The following is a 6,000-nucleotide window of genomic DNA, read 5'->3' on the forward strand; positions in this document are numbered from 1 at the left end:
ACTCTGTGTGAAAACCCCACCTCTTCATGAATATACAAATATGTATGCAGTCTGAGCCTGTGTTAGAAAAACAGTGACATCTTGTGGCTAAACTGCAGAATGTCAGTCAAAACATCAATTTACTCCACACCATAATTTACTGCACACAGTGTCCAAACAATAAGAGCTGTTTTCCCATCTCACAATCTTGCTAATCGTCTGGCCTCTGTATCGTCTGAGTATCTAACCTGCAACAGGCACGCACCAAACAAACTCAGAGAGAAGTCAGGTCTTGACACTTGTACTGGGCTACTGGCAGTTTTCATACATCAGCAAGAAGAGTGGAATGCTAGTGCTCAGAGAAATATTTAAAAAACTTAATAATAAAATAAAAAATTCTGTCTGCTCATTAATTAATGTTTTATTAGATGGAACTAAGCATGAAAAGATGTGTATTTTGTTTTGCACCGACTGCATTGTTGTTAGACCTCTAAAGCAAAAATAAATGCCTATTGCAGGTACAAAGTGTAGGAGCCTAGAGATGCCTGCATATGCCTGCTGCAGCTTAAAAAGTCTGACACTTCCAGGTAATGTCAAAGCTTGTGGCTAATTTTTTTAGATTAGGGTGACTGTCAGCAAATATTATTTGATTTGTGTTGGCAGCATGTGGCTAAGGGGTAATCTGTGACAATACCAAAGTAGCTATCCGCTAACAGAATTCAGACCTGGCTGTGCACTCCAATTTAAAAAGAAATTGCAGTTCATATATTAATTTGTGTTTCCTAGGTGGGCAGTGTGAATGTAAAGAGGAGGTAAAAGCAATCTTGGGTTTTAGCATGTTTTCTACCTGAATAGCTACCTGTTTAGATTAAATTAAAACTCTTTAGGAAAATAGCTGGTGCTATCTCCTAAAATGCATGCATTGTATGCCTTTTTCTAAAAGATTACACACATCCTCATAACTTCCATAGTTCTTAAGCATTGGCATTATCCCACCAAGCATAAAGGATTTAACTTTACCTGAAGAATTGTGGGTAGAAATGCAAATTGATCCAATTTGAATGTCCTTTTCCATAATTCCTGATGTGTGGCTTTAAACCTCCATTCTCGACTCAAATGAAAATGCAGCCTCTTATATACAATCTGTCCTTACCTTCTTGTATTAGAATGTTCATACAATATTCTTTAAAAGCAGAACTAGCTATATGTCTATGTCTAGTGTAGTGATGGCTCCCAAGGGAGCCACTTGAAATAACTGGGCTTTCCTACCTGGCTGTATCCAGATCCTACAGCTCACCAACAAACCTCAGACAAAATTATTCTCCAGTCACTAGGGTCTTTTTACTAGTTATAGCTCGAGTGCTCAAACTGGAGAGAAAATGTAAGGGTTGAAGGATAACCAAAAACAAAAAATAGCAAGATAAGTATTCTGCATCAGCAATAGGTCCTATGAGAATGACCCCTAAATGTTAATGCTGATAGAGTGATGACAGGCAGATGTACCCCATATTGCCAAAAGTATTTGGACACCTCTCCAAATCATTGGATTCAGGTGTTCCAATCACCTCTAAGGCCACAGGTGTATAAAATAAAGCACCTAGGCATGCAGAATCATCAGTGACTCCAAGCATAGTACCTTGATAGGTTGCCATCTGTGCAATAAGTCCATCCGTGAAATTTCCTTGCTACTAAATATTCCACGGTCAACTGTTAATGGTATTTTAACAAAGTGGAAACACCTGGGAACAACAGCCACTCAACTATAAAGTGGTAGGCCACGTAAAATGACAGAGTGGGGTCAGCGCATGCTGAAACGCACAGTGCACAGAAGTTGCCAACTGTCTATAGAGTCAATAGCTAAAGATCTCCAAACTACATGTGGCCTTCAGATTAGCACAACAACAATGCGTAGAGAGCTTCATGGAATGGGTTTCCATGGCCGAGCAGCTGAATCCAAGCCTTACATCACAAAGTGCAATGCAAAATCTCAGATGCAGTGGTGTAAAGCACACTGTCACTGGACTCTAGAGAAGTGAACATGTGTTCTCTGGAATGATGAATCACGTTTCTCTGTCTGGCAATCCGATGGACGTGTCTGGGTTTGGTGGTTGCCAGGAAAACGGTACTTGCCTGATTGTATTGTGCCAAGTGCAAAGTTTGGTGGAGAGGTGATTATGGTGTGGGGTTGTGTTTTAGGGGTTGGGGTTGGGCCCCTTAGTTCCAGTGAAGGGAACTCTTAAGGTGTCAGCATACCAACACATTTTGGACAATTTCCTGCTCCCAACTTTGTGGGAAGAGTTTGGGGATGGCCCCTTCTTGTTCCAACATGACTGCGCACCTGACCATTGGGATGAATTAAAACAGAGACTGCAAGCCAGGCCTTCTAATCTGACATCAGTGCCTGACCTCACAAATGCACTTCTGGAAGAATGTTCAAACATTCCCATAGACCCACTTTTAAACCTTGTAGACAAGAAGAGTTAAAGCTGTTATAGCTGCAAAGGGTGGGCCAACTCAATAATGAAATCTGTGGACTAAGATTGGGATTCCATTAAAGTTCATGTGTGTGTAAAGGCAGGCGTCCCAATACTTTTGGCAATATAGTGTATCTGTGACTGAGAGGAGTCATGGTGTTTCTTCACACTAAGATTTGACATCTGTATTCAGACAAAAATCCTGAGTCTCTTAGCAAAGATCCCTCTTCCAAAGTCTAGATAACAAATTCTACTCACCTTATCTGCAAATCTATTCAAGCAAGAGTATCTGTTAAGCTCAGCTCCTTTCAGGCATCTGCTCCAGCTATAGCTTGGTTTCCATTGTCCCTCAACACATGGCACATGGTGAGGCCTACATTTAATACTACACAGTGCACCCTTCCAGGGAAGAAGCCCCAGTGGAAAAAGAGTTCTACAAAGGTGCTCCCGGGCATTCATTATCAACCCAAGCAATACTTCTGAATACATCTGCTCAAGGATTGGTTGGGTCAGATAGGGAAAACCTACAATACCCAGATAAAGCTCAGGCTGGCTACAGCCTAGCAGTAACACCTTCTAAATTTATTAGAGGAACAAGGCCTCTACACAAGCAATTTACCAGAGCCTTCTGACTGCTTTTGGATGCACTATTTGGAAAATTAAATAATGCAAAGGCTTGGTTCCTGATGAGAAATTTGCATTTTTCTGACACCACTGAGCCATTACACAGTATGCACTTGCATCTAGCATTACCCAGTTCACCAAAGTACAGTCTTTATGCTGAGAAAAGTGAGCAGGGGGGGACTGGGACTGGGCAGGGAGGAAGGCCATTTCTAATAAAGTATGTTTGTCTGGTTGCACTAAGTGGAGATTCTTCACCATTTAAACATTGATAAGAGTAGGATTTACAGTCAGTAATACATGCTGAACATTATAAAGCTACCAACTCTCCCGTACCTGTAATCACAGAGCCTTGCTAAAGAAAGTTTCCCATCAATCTCCTATGAGGCTCCTGAAATGTCATGTGAGCAGATATCTTCTATTAACTTTAAATTTTACAGGTATAAAAAGGGATGCTAGCGTGGCAGTACTACACGCAGTAGGAAGTAGCAAGTGGGTCCTATTACTGATTGGTGGTGCACATGTCGTGGGCCAGTCCAGAGACCGTAATCAAGATGGCAGACAAAAGTGTTAGTGCATAATTGAAACAGTGGGTGGTGATGAAATTTCTTGTGAACAAAGGTGTAAAACCCTCAGATATCTACAGAAGACTTCAAGTACAGTACGGTGATGAGAAGCTCAGTAAGACATTTGAATGGTGTAAACATTTCAAAGATGGACATACATCCATGGTGGTTCCCAGCCCACAGCAGTCACTCCTGTGAACAATCAGTGCGTGGAATGCCTGATCCTGGATAACCGACATATAACCTGTTGTGAAATTGCACAAGAGAACGGTGAACACGATCATAACGAAGTGCAACTGGCTGTCCTAGGATGGTTTAAGCATACTGACAAATCATTCTATGCTGAAGCTTTCCAGGTATTAGTTAAACGCTGGGATAAGTGTATAAATGTAGCAATGTAGTTTCCACACCTTGAAATTTGTTCTTTTACTATATAAACTCAAAACTCCTGGTTTGACTTCATTATATATATATATATATATATATATATATATACATTGCATCCAGAAAGTATTCACAGCGCTTAACTTTTGCCACATTTTGTTATGTTACAGCCTTATTCCAAAATGGATTAATTTTTTTTCTTAACATTCTACAAACAATACCCCATAATGACAATGTGAAAGAAGTTTGTTTTGAAATCTTTGCAATTTTTTAAAAAAATAAAAAAACACATGTACATAGGTATTCACAGCCTTTGCTCAATACTTTGTTGAAGCAACTTAAAGCAGTGGCACCATATAGAGAAATATAGTGTATCGTTACCTTTTTGGCAGGCAGCAAGTAAAATCTTTATTGTCCTTAATGGCTCCTGCTGCTTTACGACATTTTCAGGTGTGTAGGATAGCATGTTCCTGACAGGGCACTGTGGTTCTTTTGCTGGACATTGTGTCCTGTAGTGTTGTGGAGGGCAGTGGGAGGCACCACAGTGCCTAGGAGGGACACACTATCATTTGACACACCGAGACGTTGAAGATTTCATTGACTAAAAAGGGACTTGAATTATCATGTTTCTTTACAGGGCACTGCTTATAGCTGTCAGTACTGTTAACAAGGTTACGTTAATCTAACCAACAGTGCTCTAAAGAATTTTTTGTCTTGTAATAAAAATGTTTTCCTTGAAATAAAGGTTATATATAGATAGCAAAATACTGATATACTGATAAACCTATAACTTTTTTAAAGTAATGGATAGAGTATACTCGCAGATAAAACCCTAGTCAGGTTTTTATTACTGTCTGTGTCTCCACTAGAGAGATTCTCCCTCTTTATTTGTCCTGGTAACCACTACCAATAGGCCAGAAAATTAAGAACCATCCAAAATTTTGAGTTGTTGCCCTAACAAAACTAGTGGGGAAATCTTCAACTGGGGACACTTGTTCCAGTGACAGCTGTCTATAGGAGATCCCCCTTCCTGCTCTGTCTACAGGGCAGGAACTGAAGGAACTCTCCTGGATGGGACACACATTGCAAAGATAAAATATGTTCTAATCATAGAAGTGTTTTTGATTTAGATACACTTTAAATGTTCCAGGTTTGTATTCCTATCTGCATTCTTATATTAGTGCTCCTCTTATTTGAGTGCAATTCTGTCAATCAGCTTAAGCTGATTAATTACGGACAACTGATTCTTTAGGCTCCGCTTGATTTTATTGCAGTAGTCATTCAACACGCATGCTGATAGACCCACCTGTAGAATCTACAACTCTATAAGGAATGCAATCATAAAAATATGGCATAGATTTTTAAAAAAATGTGACAGTCACAGCAAAATGCAGATTATATTTAGATTATCCTGAAAACTTAGTGGTTCTCCTTTATTATTAAATTCTTTGTCTTCATTTTTCCATGTTTGAACTCCTCAATATCTGACAGTCCATTTAACTGAGTCATAAGTACTGGAAGATTGAGGAGATGTTTTAGTATGAGAGAATGCTTTTGTATTGGCAGTCTTATGGTTTTTAGGGTAACAGAACTAAGAGCCTTTTTTTAAGCTCTTACAAAAAATGTTCATTTTCATTTTTCAAAGCCTGTCTCAAGTAAGAAAGACATTAATCAAAATCTTCATGTTTAAAAAAATGTTTTTTTGTAGTTTTCCTAAATTTTTACATTAACTAAAGCATGAAAAACCATCAAACAAAAAGCATGAGTCAACCTCTTGGCCTCACTGCAAAATCTCTGAATAATTTGGTCAATAGTGCATAAGCAAATATAATTCTAAGGTGGATCCATTATGCACCAATGAAACTTCTACAAGTAAACTACAGTAAATTTGACTTGTTCTTGTCATGAAAACGTGAGTATATTTTTCACCTCCCTGTGCATGATTCACCATGGTAAAAGTTGTTATACTAAACCAG

The sequence above is a fragment of the Staurois parvus genome, unplaced genomic scaffold, assembly GCF_062004578.1.
Source record: "Staurois parvus isolate SC_StPar_1 unplaced genomic scaffold, SC_StPar_1.0 ptg000283l, whole genome shotgun sequence".
In the NCBI taxonomy this organism is placed as follows: domain Eukaryota; kingdom Metazoa; phylum Chordata; class Amphibia; order Anura; family Ranidae; genus Staurois; species Staurois parvus.